Raw genomic sequence first — 17,945 nt, forward strand, 5'->3', positions numbered from 1 at the left:
AAAAGACTAAACTACCCCTATGGCTAAACAGTTAGAAATATATAATTTATATATATAATAAGTAGATACATATACATATATATTAATATATGTATATGTATTACCTTATATATATAAAATATATATATTACATTGCATGATTAGATTACATAATTTAACAATAGTAACATGTGGAGAGAGAGAGAGAGAGAAGTTGAATATACAAGTTCATGACACAGGAAAAAAAGTACAACATAACCTATAAGGCATTAGGCATAATGATAATTATGGCAAATGCGTGATATCCAACAAATGGAAATTGAGATTAACGGAATAGGTTTGCATAGCCAATTCTTCCCAATGCCACAAATGCAATCCAGCCTTGTTGCCCTTTCTTTTTCATTATAAGATTCATTGAAACACTTGAGCTGCATAACAAAACATAACCCTATAGTTTCAGAAGAACAATGTTAAAGGTCCACAAAAATTTTTTCCCATCGTCAACACCTTGGCAGACCTCTAGTTGGTAAAACCAAGGTTGCCAGGAAGGGAAACGGAATGAGAAACGTGGAAACGGGACTTTCTAAAATTCATGAGAAATGGGAAACGTAATATATTGTGTGTGTACACATGAATGTCTGTGGAGCAAAAGTGCAAATGTCGACAATATGCATTAAGAATATTATAAGTTTACACTATTTTTCTTAATATTATGATAAATAGCAAGAATTAATATATTTTTTGTAAAATATATGATTACATTGATTACAACTAAAATATGTAATTAGAATTTTGAATAACACATATACCTCAAATTTTCATGAAAAAAGAAATTTCCTATTTAAGAAAAACTTGCAAGAAATGTACGAAAACATATTTCCCAAATAAGGGAACTGGTTTCTCATAGAAAAATAAGTAGGTTTCTCATGTGATGTGAAAGAGGTTTCTCACTCTATAGGAAACGAGTTTTTCATGCATTTTTAGAAGTTTTCCACAAGATTCGGAAATGCAAGGTTTTCAGTTTCAGAAACAAGTTTCCCATATGTAAGCGGAATTTTTGGTAACCCTTCTGACCCCCCCCCCCCACCAACCAGGGAGTACGCCCAACTTCGACCTTGTGGCAAGCTATGTCACATAGGTGCAGGTGCGGATGCGGCACTTTAAAAAAACTTGGGTGCGGGGAGGGTATATATATATATAATTTTTAACAGTTTTAAGTTAACACTATGTGTATGTGTGTGCATTTATGTATTTATATATATGATATAGATAAAAATGGACTTTATTAGGGTTAATTGAATCTACTTTTATATAGAAATGGACCTCGGTGTGGTTGACTTTACCTAACACAAAGGAAGTTATGTCCAAGTGTCGGACCCGCCTGGGTGCGGGTGCGGTGCCCTATTAGAAGAATCCGTGTGACATAGGTGGCAAAGGATACCACATGTGGGTTTGAAACACGTGATGTCATGTCAACTTGGTGAGATTCACAAGTCACCCCCACCTGATGAGCAAAGCCCACGTGGCAAACATACACAACTAATAAAAAGAAAATCTCATATATGTTTGCAAAAGGAGGTGGATACCATAGTGAAAAATCTCGCAAGATTTATGAAAATATTGCGAGAAATTACCCGAAGGTTAAAAATGGCAATTTCTCATGATATTAGCAATTTCTCATGAGTTTTTCATCAAAAACATAAATATCATGTTTTAAATGCAATATTTATGTTTTTATCAGCTATTTATCATGAAAAAACCATGTGGTTTTTATTTTTAAATGTTTTTATTTATATTTCTTTATAAAATTTTATTTTTTAGATTTTTAGTTTATTTTTTCTTGCCGAGACTTTAATGAAAAAATGGAGATTTTCAAAAAAACATTTAAATTCTCGCGAGTTTCTGGCTGCCGATATTTTGCCGTTTTTAACCTTTGTCACTATTGTGGATACAATGGTATGGCTAATCCAGAGTCAAGACATGGAAGTGAAGGTAAAAAAATCTATGGTAGTGAATTTAAAAAGGATGGTGATAATATATATAGAGTGATGAAAGCATGTTAAATGGGTTTTTCAGGTTTTCCGATGCTTTTTCGCAATTCTGACTCCATAGATGCATTCAGCATGGTCCATTTACAGGGAATCGACATCTTGATCATATGTTCTCGATGAAAAAAAAATGATATTGGAGCCTTAAAATTTTACAAAGATTTTGGACCGTTGTTTTTTCAAACCTTATAAAAACTTACCCATGCATCGGAATCGAACTCTCCAAGAGCTGATCCTTATAAAATCAAGCAGGTAGATCACATCTATATGATCAAAATTTAAAAATAAAACAGAAAAGACCGAAAACCCCATTTAGCATGGTTGCATCTCTCTCTCTCTCTCTCTCTCTCTCTCTCTCTCTCTCTCTCTCTCTATATATATATATATATATATATATATATATATATATATATATATGTGTGTGTGTGTGTGTGTGTGTGTGTGTGTGTGTGATAACTTGTAAAAAAAATGATGTCGTTGCAGCAAAGCCATTTTCCAAAGGCCAACATACAAACACAAGCCTACAATGACAACTTTTGTAAGCCCTTTATACATGCTCTTCTCAAATTGATTCATTATCAAGGTTTCAGAAGTTCAGGAATGACTGCATTGAGTATGTATATGTGAAAATATATGTATATATATACTTATATATATAGTATATTTTTTACTCTTTTTTATTTTCTGTTATTATCAGGGGTGTTTTGGTCTTTTTCCTTGTAATAGAATCTGTCCTCTAAGGACAATCTTTTATTTTTTTATTTCTTATTTTATTCTTGGTCCTTTTCTCAAAAGACCAAGGGCTCTTTAGGCATTCTCCCAAAGAGTCGTTGGGGCTCCCCAAGAGTCATTTTTATGACCATTGGGAGCTCCCAATGACTCACCGGGAGCTCCCAATAGCCTCCCTCTTAGTGGCTGTTTTGTGTATAAATAGGGGTTGAACCATGGTTGTCAGTTGAGGAAGTGGGAAGCGATACGGGAAGCGGGAGTGGGAAGCGAGGCACTTTCAAAATTGTAGGAAGCGGGAAGCATGGGACGACTTAGAAGCGAATCACGAACTGTCTTGGAAGCGAACCGGAAGCGACCCAGGAAGCAAGGGGGAAGCAAAAAAAGAGGGAAAAAATAAAAATAAAAATAAAAATGAAAAAAGGGGAAAGCGAGGGGGAAACGCACTTCCCATCCCATAAAAGGGAAGCGCGCTTCCCTGCACGTTTCGAAATCGCACCATTTTGCGCTTCCCCACATGCCTAGGCGCTTCTGGTAACTCTGGGTTGAACCCCTCTTGTATAAACAATGCTTCTCTTAAGCATTTATGCTCAATAAAGATGAATACTTTTTATATTTTATGTTTTCTATTTAGTTCCTTAACGTTTTATATGCATTTAGTGCTTGTGTTGTTGCTCCTTGTTGGGTATTGTTTAGTCCTATAGTGGACTTGTGCTTGTGCACATTTTGATCGTGATCTTGTAAGCCCTTAGTGGCATTGGTTTATACTTATGCACTTTTGTGGTCGTGATCTTGTGAAGCCCTTAGTGACATTTTTTTTTGTATTTTCTGCTATTTTATTACATGGTATTAGAGTCAAGAATTTTTTTTTGGCATTTTGCCTCTTTTGGGTCTTGGGATTCTTTGGTTTGAGTTTGTGCTTCATGAAGGATTTATGATCGTTGTGTTACTTGAATTCAAGGAAAAACTAGATCCAATATGTCTCTTATATCTATCAGAAATATCCACCTGCAAGGGTTAGAGATGAGGTAAAGAGAGAAGAGAGGAATCGGCGGCAATAGGGTTTTCCCTCTTTTCCTTATTATTTATAAGTGTTGTGCAGGGTATAACATTACACAAGTAATAAAGATAAATTACAAACATGCTACCGCCCACGCATCCCAAGATGGATCCTTGGAATGTGGTGTGGGTCAGATCCATGATCCAAAACTAACAGCCTCCCTCAAGTTGAGTATGGTCTTTGATCATGCTCAACTTGCCTTTGAGTGCCCAAAACTGATGAGTGGATAATCCCTTGGTAAAGATGTCAGCAACTTGCATATTTGACCGAACATATGCAGGTTCAATTTCTTTTTCTTCCACCTTTTGCCTAACAAAATGTTGATCGATTTCGATATGCTTCGTGCGACAATGAAGGATGGGATTGAAGGCAATATTAATAGCACTCTGATTATCACAAAGAAGCATAGAGGACGAGATCGATTCTTGTAATTCTTGCAGTAGATGTCTCACCCATGTAACATCTGTTGTTCCTGCTGCCATTGCACGATATTCTGCTTCAGTACTAGATCACGCCACTGCCTTTTGCTTCTTGCTACTCCATGTTACAATATTATTTCCGATAAGAATGCAATACCCCGAAACTGATCTGCGCTCGTCAGGATCACCAGCCCAGTCCGCGTCTGTGTATGTGAATAGTCGATGCCCTGACTCCAATCGTACCCTTTAAATACCGAAGGATCCTTTTTACTCCTTCCATATGTACATTTGTAAGAGCATGCATAAACTGTGAACGCTGATTGACAAAGTATGCTATGTCAAGCCTAGTGAATGTTAAGTATTGTAACATCCCTACAACTCGACGATACAAAGTAGGATCATGATAAGTAGTGCCTTCTTTAGCACTTAGCTTATGATTTAGAAGGCAAGGTGTGCTAATTGGTTTACAATTCTCCATCCCGGTAGCAAGTAAAATATCAATGGTGTACTTATGTTGGCTCAATGTAATAGTCTCATGTCGACTATCAACTTCCACACCCAAAAAATATCGCAAGGGACCCAAGTCTTTCATCTTGAATTTAGCCATCAGCATAGACTTAACCCAAGATATGTGAACCTCATCACTCCCGGTAATAATGATGTCATCAACATATATAAGCACCCAAACAATAGCTGAATCACTTTTGAATATGAACAATGAATGATCTAGAACACTTTTAGTGAACCCATGATGTTGGATCGCCGTGGAAAAACTCTCAAACCAAGATCGAGAAGCTTGTTTCAAGCCATAAAGAGAGCGTCGAAGTTTACATACCCAATTGGATGAATCATGCATATTATAACCAGGTGGTTGCTCCATGTAAACTTCTTCCTTTAGTTCACCATGCAGAAAAGCATTTTTAACATCAAGTTGACTGAGTGACCATCCATGTTGTAACGCCAATGCAATGATAATCCTGACGGTGCCCAATTTTACTATTGGGCTGAACGTTTCATCGTAGTCCTGCCCATACTGTTGTGTAAAGCCTCGTGCGACCAGACGAGCTTTATAGCGCTCAACACTGCCATCCGGTTTGTGCTTGATCTTGTACACCCATTTGGACCCTACAACATTCTTGTTATCTGGCCTTGGTACAATTTCCCATGTATTGCATTCATGCAATGCTTCCATTTCCTCATTCATCGCCTCTACCCAGGCACGGGAATGTACAACATCATGAAAGGAGGAAGGTTTTGTTTCTTTGGACACTCTGGTTAGAAATGTTTGAAAATCCAAAGAGAAATTGTTATAACTTACCCAACGATCTATAGGATGTCTAATCCGAGTGGAACGTCGTAGAGGAGTCTCATCATTGACTGGATGAGATCTACGAGAATAAACAAGACCAGAAAAACGTGAGGATGTTGTTGTAGGAGGAATGTCTTCCATATGTGGTTCCACATCGAAAGTATAGGGTTCATTGTCTGTCAATAAAGATGAATCCTCATAAGGCAACGAGTCATATAAAAGTGAGTCACTGAGCCAAGGATCATAATTGTCCTGTGTATCTGTGGAAGACGAACCCAGAGTGTCAAAATTTTTATCATAAAAAACAACATTTCTAGATACCCGAATTTTGCATGTATGAGGATCATAACACCTGTATCCCTTATAGTCATCTGCATACCCAAGAAACTTGCACTGTACAGCTCTATCTTGAAACTTATTTCTCAATGAATGATCAATGTGAACATAACATACACAACCAAAAGGATGTAGTTCTTCATATGATGGATGACAATTATAAAGAACAAAGTATGGAGAATTATCTTCAAGGATGGTCATGGGCAACCTGTTGATAACGTAAACAGCTGTATGGAAAGCCTCGGTCCAAAGAGAGAAGGGAATACCCACAGTGTGCATCATGCTCAAGGTTGTCTCAACAATATGCCTGTGTTTTCTCTCAGCTACTCCATTTTGTTGAGGGGTATGAGGGCAAAAAATGTTACGTGTAATGCCATGCTCCTTCAAATATTCACTAAAATCATGGGATATGTATTCTCCCTCCCCCCCCATCACACCGGAAATATACAACATTGGTATTGAATTGGTTTTGGACTAGTGCATGAAACTGTTTGAACAACTTGAAAACTTCATGTTTTTTTTCATGAAGTAAATTCAACTAAATCGAGTGTAAGAATCAAGAAAAAGTACATAGTATCGAGATCCAAAAAGAGAGGCAGTGGGCGCAGGACCCCAAACATCTGAGCATATAATCTCAAAAGGCTTTGTTGCTCTTTTATTGATACTATGAAAACGAAGTACATGACTTTTGCATAAATGACAACTTCGACATTTTGACTCTAAACTGACTGCGGGTATTAGACCTTTAGCAGACAACTTGTCAAGAAAAACTTGACTACAATGACCCAAACAAAGATGCCATAAGTCTGGCTTATTAAGTTTCAAGACTCTAGATGAAGAACTATGATCTGTGAATCGACTCAAAAATGTTGGAAAGGAAGGAGCTGAAGAAGCCACGGCTACGGAAGACGACGTCTTCAAAGGCACATGAGATTCTTCAAAGACGTACATGTTCCCGCGCCGTTCACATTTAGCGAGTGTCTTCTTGGTGTGAAGATCCTTAAGATAAACAGAAGAAGGAGTAAATTCAACGAAAGAATTTGTTTCATCAACTAATTTAGACACAGATAGAATATTCTTTTGAATAGCAGGTGTGAGTAAGACATTTGACAAGGGTAATTGAGATTCAGGCAAAGAAAGGGAGACATTTCCAGTGTGAGAGATGGGGTGGTGAGATCCATCTCCTATGACTATAGTGTCATTTCCAGTGTAAGGAGTCAAGTGAGAAAATTTACTTGCATCAGAAGTAACATGTGTTGCTGCTCCTGAATCAATATACCATATACCATCATCATTTTGGCGCAAGTTCATCTGATTGAAAGTAGTCATAAGAATATTTTGTACGTCCTAAGGAAGAACCTGTCCCTGAGGAGTGCGTGCAAATGTCTGAGTTGCCCTTTGCCCTGACCTCCCTCTTTTGTTCCGGTTCTGAGGATTGTACCAGCAATTTGCTTTAACATGTCCCCGCTTGTTGCATAGAAAACAAGTAGGAACACGTCCCCCTCGTGGTACACTACCTGAGCCAAGGCCTCCTCCAGCTGGTGTAGGTAGTAATCCTCCTTTGTTTATAGTTGTTCCATTTAGACGAGGAGGAGTAAATAAGGCTCCTGTTTGAATAGGCGTATGTGCCATCATCACAGGATGAGTATCATCTGACGCGTGTTCCTGATTTAAACTGACCTCATATTGCAAAAGCTTAGATTGAAGATCATCAAAACATGGAAGAACCGAGACAACCTGGAGTGTTGTGCAAAACATGCGATATTCAGGTCCAAGGCTACCTAATACCTGTTGTACCATGTCCTTATCTGATACAGGACTTCCAATGGCAGCTAACTGATCTGTAATAACCCTGACATCCCCCATGAACTCTGTAATAGATTTGTTTCCTTTTCGCATGGATTGGAATTGCCACTTGAGTTGCAAAGCCCGAGATTCAGAAACCTGAGAAAAGGAATGAGCTAGTCCATTCCACAACTCGGCAGCAGATTGATCATCAGAAATAGTTTGTAAAACACGATCAGAAAGTGTGGAAGTTATGTAAGCAACTAATGTTTGATCCCGCTGTACCCATATGTCATAAGCAGGATTGGTGGTTCGAAGTTGACTCACCTTCCCATCTTCACCTGTTATTTCTTGCATGATATGTGTAGGTGGGGCGGGTGATCGCCCATCTAGATGCCCATAAAGACCATGACTGTGAATAAAAGGCACAATCTAACGTTTCCAAAGTAAGTAGTTATCATGAGATAACTTGTGGGTCATGAGGTGAGTAAGAAAACTAGGGTTCAACTTGGAATCCATGGATTATATGAAAAATGAGAAGCTAAATTGTTCTAACAGTGTATTGAAGAGGAGACAACAATGCTGTGTGCTGAAAATAATATCAGCACACACGTTATACAGAGAAAAAGAAAAACAGCAATGCTGCTGTGTGCTGAAAATGATACCAGTACACGTGTTACGTAGAGAAAAAGAAACAGCAATGCTGCTGTGTGTTGAAAATGATATCAGCACACACGTTACACAGAGAAAAGGAAGCAGCAATGCTGCTGTGTGCTGAAAATGATATCAGCACACACGTTACACAGAGAATAGTAACATGCGAACCAGAAAAAGGGAAAGAAAAGGAAGCAGCAATGTTGCTGTGTGCTGAAAATGATATCAGCACACACATTACACAGAGAATAGTAACGTGCGAACCAGAAAAAGGGAAAGAATCAGAAATATTTTGGGGAGAAAAACAAAAACTCGGCAGACTGAAACAGGATGTTAAGATGCGCGTACCAGAAATATTGAGAATGAGAAGAACCAAAAAGAGAAACTGGAATAACGTGAAAGAGGATTAAGAAAAAGAAGAAAGAAGCAAAAACTGATTAAGGAAGAAGGAACATAAATAAACCTACGTCCTTTAGCAGCACGTGTTGGTCTTTAGAGGCCTTCTAGATGATTGATTTCCGCGCCTGTGCTCTGATACCATGTCAGAAATATCCACCTGCAAGGGTTAGAGATGAGGTAAAGAGAGAAGAGAGGAGTCGGCGGCAATAGGGTTTTCCCTCTTTTCCTTATTATTTATAAGTGTTGTACAGGGTATAACATTACACAAGTAATAAAGATAAATTACAAACATGCCACCGCCCACGCATCCCAAGATGGATCCTTGGAATGTGGTGCGGGTCGGATCCATGATCCAAAACTAACAATATCTTTAAGTATTTCTTGTGTTATCTTTTTCATGCATTATGCATGAGGAAGCATTTATTTTCTTTAATCTTTAAATATATATATATATATATATGTTTTGTTATTTTTATTAAAAAAAAAGCTTTGATTTTTTTTAATTATTGGACTTGTTCTTATAAGGTTTATTTGTTTAATCTTGTGAAATTAGATATATGTATGTTTTTTTTTAATCATGTTTGAATCTTATTTTTTCAAAAAACTTGTTTTATTTTATATACATGTATACAATTTTGTATGCTTAAGTATTTGCTGGCTTTTGTTCTATTATTGAACTTTGTTTTGTTCTTTCTTGAAAAATTGTCATATATTTTAAAATGTTTTGAGATATTTTAAAATAATGGTGTTGTGTGTATTTCATAAGTATGATCTTATGAAATTTTGCTTAAACTTGTTTTTAATTTTTCTTTTTACTCTTGGGATATTAAAAGTAGCATATGAAGTGTTATAAATTATGATTTAGCTTATGAAAAAAAATAATAATAATTTTTTGATATTTGATTCTTATGCACTTATGATTGCCTTACATGATTGTTTATTTGTGCATAAGGTATTGAGCAGAATTTCTTATGAGAAGTCATTCACTTTAATAAATGCCTTTTATGGTCCTTTTGTGAGACAATGGTTATGATATTGGGTGTTTCTCTTATTTTTTTGTAGTCCTCATGATTATGTTATTTTCTTATTCTCATGGCTCTTTAATGATCATTATCTTACATGTTTTGCATGATATCTAAATATATTACATACTCAGTTTTTAATAAAATATTAGGTTGAGAATTATGAGAAACTTCTTTGTGTTTTCCCTTTATGGGTGTTATAAGTGTTTCCCTTATGGTTCACTTTAGTACTTGTTCATTAATGATGGATGTGTTTGTCTACTTAGATCTTTGGTGTAAACATGTATGTTCTAGATTAAAGACTTGTTATTTATAAAATATAATTTTTTTATATTGTGCCCTTAGTGCCTTAAATCTATTACTTGCATATATGCTTAAATTTATTCTTATGTATGTCTTTCGTATAAGATATGTGGCTTTAAGTTATTTAGATTATTGCATATACATGAGTTCTTTTAATCTCTTTGTGATTATCCATGATTAGTTGTACTTTTGTATGCACTTGGTTTTTTATATGGTTCTTTGAGAATCTCTATATATGTTTTGGTCATCTTTAATGTTATATGACATTGATTGTCTCATAGTATACTTTTAATCTAGATTAAGCTATCTCTCTATATAGCTTGCTTATATTAACGATGCTTATGATCGCATTGCATATGATTGCATCAATTGACATCTTGTTATGGATTTGATTTAAAACTTTGCTTTTCAAATTAGTTCTTATATTTGAACTCACTTATTTCGAAAATGATTTATGTGAGTATTTATTGCCTTCTTATAGCATTTGTTGTATCCATCACTGAATTTTATATGATGCATCATTTCTCTTGGCCTTGTTATTATTGAACCAGAGTTTGTTTGCATGAGTGAGCTGTATGCACCTCGATTATGTAAGTTTAGATTGTCAACTTATAGTTCGGCTCTAACTGACGGTTGCTTGATCTTTGGTTTTATGAGTGTGTTGTATCACTCATTTGTTTATTTGGCCATTATTATATTGGATGCTCATAATTATGTTTATTTGTGATGGCTATCTATTTTTGAAACCATGGTGTTTCGAAAGATTGTACAAATTGATGGCATTAGTTTGTTTTTATTATAAGCTCTCTCACCTTTTGTGTTTCTTCCTATTATGTCTCTTATTTAAGTGTCATTTTATATAGACAAGAAATGTTTGTTCACACCTTCGTGTGTGTTTTTAGCTCATTGTTGGCATTGAGATTATACTTTTAATCTAGTCGCTGATACACTTATTTTTTTAATGTCATTATTGAAAAAGTGTGTGTTTCGGGTCTAGATCTTATACCAGACCCGAGTCCATTTATGTATAGCTTTGTATACTTCTTTTTTATTCCGGGTTTGGATATTATACCAGACCTGAACCCACAATGTACACTCAAACATATTAATACAGTCTTTAGGTCACGATTTCATTGAAATTGTGACAGCCGCAGCCCCTTCTTCTATTCCTTTCTCTTTTCTTAACACAGGCTCAAGAAGAGATTCTAACATGGTATCAGAGCAAAGATCCACTTAGGGATTGAAGGGCGCTTCCAAAAAGGTGCGACCAAGGTTTGAGATCTCTCCATTTCTCTCGTTTTCTTCACTTTCGATCTTCTTCATCTCACTTTTTGTTTCTTTGATGAAGGATTCACATCTCACGTGAATCCCTAACGTGAATCTCTAAGTCATCACGTGAATCATGAATACGTGAATCGTGAATCTCAAAAAAAAAATCTTGTCTCACGTGAATCTATTGTTTCGTGTGAAACCCTAAAGTCAACCCATTTTCTTATTCGTCTAGCATATTCAGATCTGATTCCTTTTGCACCAGATCTGGAGCACTTCTCCCCTGCGCATCCTTCTGCCACCTGGACTGGAATCAAACTTTTGTTGTTCAAATCTGATATTTGACAGCAGATTTTTTTTTATTCGCTTTCATTTCTACCAAGTGTCTCCTCCTTTTAACCTATTTTCTTCTCGCTGTCATAACTGGTACTCAATTAACAGTTGTCTGTCAACGTTATCTTCATCTGTTTTTGTTCAGACCTGAAAACACAATTAGTTTCAACTTTTGTTCAATGTGTGAGAAATTCCTATTGCCTCAATCTCAATTTTATAAAAAAAGGGAAGGGAAAATTCAAATCTGATCTCTTTTTGAATCTGACAGACTCTAATCGCTAGTTTCTCGAAGGTTGCTCAGCTCAAAAAAAACAAAAAAAAAAGAAAAAAAAGAAACAAAAAAAATGGGGTGCGACGAGCTAAACTTTTTGACAGTAGACGGGGCACTCCGTGAACACTCGAATATCCTTGTTATATCCTTGTTCAATTCCTTTTCCTCCATAGATTCTCATTCTTCTCAATCGAGTATTTCTTCAAGTTTCCTCAATCAACTTGTTTCTGAAAAGTTAACCACCTCAAACTTTTTGATTTGGAAGAGACAAATCATACCTTTTATAAGGAGCCAATGTCTCTTAGGTCACCTGAATGGAACCACTCCAGTCCTGCTAAAATTTGTTACGAGAGAAGAGAAAAATGATAAAGGGGCGAGTTCAATTGTGTATGTCAAAAATGCAGAATATCTCAACTGGGAAAGGAAAGATCAATCAATAGTTGCATACATCACTTCTACCTTGTCTCAAGAGGTTCTTGTTGCAATCCCCGACAATTGTACAGGCCTGCAACTTTGGGAGAGGTTGGTTCAGACGTATTCACAAGTTTCACAGGCGAGGATGGTTTTTCTCAAGAGGAAATTTCAGCAGCTGAGAAAAAATTCCATGACCATCATGGAATATCTCAACAAGATGAAGACTATCACAGACCAACTTGCAGTTATAGGATCTGCCGTAAGTGACAGTGATATGGTGCAACAAACTCTCAGTGGATTGGGACCCGACTATAATATGATCGTCACTTCACTATTGTGCCTGCCTACTCTTCCTACTTTTGATGAGTTGCGAGCTAAATTGATTCAGTATGAAATGACTTTGAAGGGATTTTCTGAAGAAACACATGTTCATGCAAATTCTCAAGAAGTTTTTGCCACAGAAGTGACTTATGGTCAAGGACGAGGGCGAGGGGGACAAGGGCGAAATGGACACGGAGGACGTGGATTGCTTCCCACTCCAAATATCTTGACTCACACTCAGGGACAAAGGTCAATCCCCACTTGCTTCCTTTGCAACAAAAGGGGGCATATCAAGGTGAATTGTTGGCACAACCCTGAAAATAAAGGAAAGACTCCACAGCCAGAACAAAAAAGAAAGCCCACTAATATCAGAGACAATGGAGAGATTAGAGATCTGCTAATATTTGTCCTGTCAGAATTGAAATTAAAGCAGAATGATCAAGGCATATGGTTCGTTAATTCAGGGCAACAACTCACGTGACTGGTGATGCAGGTAACCTTTCTAAATCTATCCCTTATTTTGGCAAAAGTAAAATTGTCACTGGAGATGGATCCTATCATCCAGTTTCTCATGTTGGAAAATTTGTCATTCCCATGTCACATTCTACTCTTGAACTTGTTAATGTCCTTCATGCTCCAAATATCAAGAAAAATATTGTCTTTGTTTCTAAGCTTGTTGATGATAATCATGCTTCAGTCGAATTCACTCCCTTCTTTGTGCAGGTCAAGGACCTTCGCACGAGGGAAACATTCGCTGAAGAAAAGAGATGAGGCAATATGTATGTCTTTGAAGAAGCTCCATGTCATCCCATCCGCCCTATTCATCTGTATTCGAAGCCTTCATTAGAGTCGTGTTCCTTCTCTTCAGCAAATGTTTTTAGTATTTCTGAATGTAATAAGCCTTCCTTATGGCATAGTCGATTAGGACATTGTGGGAGTCATTTTATTGAAAAACTTGTTTCTAATAATCTCATTCCAAAAGAAAGTCTTAAAGTGGATGAGAAAAGTCAGAAGTGTTCCAGTTGTCTTTTATACAAAAATCATGTATTGCTTTTCTATTTTATTAATAAGAGAGCTTCAAAGCCTTTTAAGGTAATATGTTCTGATGTATGGAGACCTGCCCCAGCTGCCTCTGGATCTGGGAGCATATACTACCTAATCTTTATTGATAGCTACTCTCGATACACCTGAATATATTTCATAAAAAATAAGTCAGAAGTTTTCCTTTTGTTCCAAAACTTTCTTTCCTTAGTAAAACATCAATTCTCTGAGTCCATCCAATTCTTCCAAAGTGATGGAGGTGGGGAGTTCTCATCTAGTGACTTTATTTCTTTTCTTCAAAATAATGGGATAGGAAGAAGGGTGTCATGCCCACACACCCCTCAACAAAATGGAATTGTTGAGCGAAAACACAGGCATATCGTTGAAAGTGTCATGAGTATGCTCCATGATAGTAATCTTCTCATTAATCTGTGGACAGAAGCTTTTTATTCTGTTGTACATGTGATAAATAGTCTGCCTATGGTTGTTCTAGAAAATAAGACTCCCTATTACTGTCTTTTTGGAGCTCATCCTAGTCATCATGATTTGCGTGCTTTCGGATGTGTTTGTTATGTGCATATTGATCGGTCCCTAAGAAACAAGTTTCAGGATAAGGCTCAAAAGTGTAGATTTGTGGGATATGCCGAAGACTACAAAGGATATAGGTGTTACGTATCCGTCAACAGACGTATCAGAATCTCAAGAAATGTCATCTTTGATAAACACAATTTTGATCACAAAGCTGACACAACGGATATGCCCTCTACCACCACCGAAGTTTATCATCCTTGGTTGAATTCAAAACTTTTTGTTAGTTCTAATAAAGTTTGTTCTCCAGATTGTGGGCAGCAGGAAGAAGAAATGTCTGAGACTATTGGCATATCGGGATTACAGAATGGGGAAGAAATACCATCCGTACCGGGCAGATACAAGGGCATTTGCTATACTAGACAGAGAACGATAGCGCCAAATCTTTCAAATCACACCTCAACAGTTGCACCTACTTCCTCTCATACTCTTGAGGTCAGAAGATCCAATCGCATGCAACATCTTAGTGATAGGTGGGTCAGTTATAATAATTTCTCCTTGGACTTTCAGCTCTTCTTAACTGCTTTGAATAAGGAGGATGAACCTATCATGTACTACCAGGCATCTACTTCTACCAAATGGGTAGAAGCCATTAATGATGAAATGCAAGGCTTACATGAATGTGGAACCTAGAAGACGTCCCAAGACCACCTGACAAAAATGTTGTTTGATGTAAATGGGTCTACAAAATAAAGTATAAATTGGATGGAACCATTGAACGATACAAGGTGAGACTGGTTACAAAATGATTCACTCAAGAAGCAGGACAAGACTATGATGAGACATTCAGTCCAGTGGTGAGAATGTGAATTCAAAATATTCTTTCACTGGCCGTTGAACATGGATGGAAGCTGAGTCAGCTTGATGTTAAGAATGTCTTTTTACATGGGGATTTGGAGGAAGTCTACATGGAACAACCCCCTGGATATCAAGAGCAAAACTGTAAAACACGTGTGCAGGCTAAAAAGAGCTATCTATGGCCTAAAACAAGCATCTCGCTCTTGGTTTGACAGCTTCTCACTTGAGATTCAGAAGCATGGATTCTCACGCTCCCTACTAGATAACTCATTATTTATTTTTAGAAGTCAGAATGTGATCACTCTATTGTTAATTTATGTTGATGATATAGTTATCACAGGAAACTCTGAAGAAAACATCAAAGAAGTAAAAAACCTATTAGGATAGAGGTTCAAAATGAAAGATCTCGGAGCCTTGCGCTATTTTCTTGGCGTAGAAGTCGATAGTCAGGCTCATAGCTTGACCCTTACTCAGCACAAGTATACGATAGATGTTCTCAGCAAGGCAGTGGTATGAAAGACTGCAAACCTTTAGCAACTCCTAGTGTGCTCCACCAAAAACTAAGTACTCATGATGGATACCTATATGAGGATCCCACCAGGTATCGCAGTCTAATAGGAATGTTGCAGTATCTCACATTTACTCGACCTGATATTGTTTATTCAGTCAATCAAGTGTCTCAATTTATACATGCACCACGTACTGGACATATGGAGGCAGTTAAGAGGATACTCAGATATCTGAAAGAGACCATTAGAGATGGCTTGATATATTCTCCACAGTCGTCTAGTAAGAATGTGCGTGAACTTACTGTATATTGTGATGCAGACTGGGCAGGAGATCCTGATGAGCGAAAATCTACGTCGGGATATTGTGTTTTTATTGGGAGAAACTTAGTCTCTTGGAGTAGTAGAAAACAAAAGGTTGTTGCTAGATCAAGCACTGAAGCTGAGTATAGATCCATGGTTGCCGCTACTGCTGAAGTCACATGGGTCAGGCATTTACTAACTGAAGTGGGAGAAACGATCTCTCCGTCTACCTTGCTGTGTGACAATCAAAGTGCTCTTAATATGTCATTCAATCCAGTACACCACAGTCGCGCTAAGCATATTGAGATCGACCAACATTTTGTGAGACAAAAGGTTAAAGAAAAAGAGATTGAGCCTGAATTTGTTAACACTGAAAGACAAGTTGCAAACATTTTTACCAAGGGCTTGACAAAAGATCGTTTTTGGATGCTTAAAGGCAAGTTGTTCATGGTTCAGAACCATGATCAACTTGAGAGGGGGTGAAAAAGTGTGTGTGTGTGTGTTTCGGGTCTGGATCTTATACCAGACTTGAGTCGAGTCTGGATCTTATACCAGACCCGAGTCCATTTATGTATAGCTTTGTATACTTCTTTTTTATTCCGGGTAACAATTATATGTAGATAAGAGATGTTTAGTCACACCTTCGTGTGTGATTTTAGCCCATCGTTGGCATTGTGATTATGCTCTTGTTCTAGTCACTCATACACTTGTTTTGAGTGTCATTATATGTAAATAAGAGATGTTTATTAACACCTTCGTGTGTGATTTTAGCTCATCGTTGGCATTGTGATTATGCTCTTGTTCTAGTCGCTCGTACACTTGTTTTGAGTGTCATTATATGTAGACGAGAGATGTTTTCAATGTGGTGAGTTATGTGCACCCATTGGTTATGTTCTTGTTCTAGTCGTTGATACACTTGAATTTTGAGGTTTGAAGGTCTAGTGAGGTTATTGCTCGTAGTGGTCGAACTATTGTTGAAATTTGTATCATTCCCTTAGTTATGTAAGATTTTTTAGAATCTCTCAATGAAATTTTAAAATATTTTCTACTTGTGTTTCCTTATAGGGAAAAATGTTTATTGATAAAGATTGTATGGATTTTGCATACTTGTGATGTTTAATAAAAATCTTATTTTTTATATTGTGAGCTTTCTTGTGTATGCCCCTTTGTAGGTGTTGAGTGTGTTCCTTACGAAAAACACTTGTGTGTTGTCCACTTGATATTGGTGGACACTTTTGTACATAATTGAAGGCTATTTGATTCTTTACATTAAAATCATGCATTTTATTGATAAATTATTTGTATTGCTCTTATGTGCATTAGATATGTTTTAATTGCATGTTGAATATATATGTGTGTTTCATACTGATTATCTTGTTCACATTGTTGCATGCATAAATTTAATTAACTCCTCTTTTCTTGAGGGTTCTTTTTAGTGTTATACTTTATATGCATGTTGTTTTTAGTATAAATTGATGATTTGGTTTAATTGAAGAGTTTTTCTAAAAATTTGGAATATTATTAATACATCATTGTTTATCTCTTTTTGATAATTGATATGCTTTTTTGTGATTAAGTTCCCTTATGATCAATACTTATGATTTCTTGAAAAATATATTGATTTTGAGTTTATGATTGTCTAAATTTGATTTCATAAAAAATTCTCTTTTGAGGTATGCTCCTCGTATCTTTCTTAATGGTTATCTAATATTTCTAAAAATTATCACTATTTTGCTTAAAATTTTTCTTGAGTGTTATTCTTGTTCAAAATATATATATTTGCTTTAAAACTTCATAACTATTTGGTTAGAATACCTTTTTTTTGTAGTTGGGACCTCTGTTTTGTTTTCTCTATAGGTTCTTAAAGATGCGATTTGAGAAAAGAATATCTTTGATGCATCATGAAGATGGAGATAACAGGTGAAGGCGATTGGAGATGATCACCAATAAAAAACATTTGAAGACTTGTATTTGCAAAACTCTCTAATATGTTATAAAGATGGAGATTTTCATTGAAGACACTTAAAGACTTGAACCCTTCTTATTGAATCTTTGTTGCAT

General features: G+C 36.5%; 1 protein-coding gene across 3 annotated transcripts in view; it reads right to left on the minus strand.

The window, feature by feature from the left end:
- The window catches only part of LOC149830469 (uncharacterized), an 89,473-nt gene that overhangs the window by 7,928 nt on the left and 63,600 nt on the right, over positions 1 to 17,945 (minus strand). The gene's annotated exons all lie outside the window — the stretch shown is intronic.

This window comes from Nuphar pumila, chromosome 8 (genome assembly GCF_984573655.1).
Source record: "Nuphar pumila chromosome 8, dmNupPumi1.hap1.1, whole genome shotgun sequence".
NCBI classification, from domain to species: Eukaryota; Viridiplantae; Streptophyta; class Magnoliopsida; order Nymphaeales; family Nymphaeaceae; genus Nuphar; species Nuphar pumila.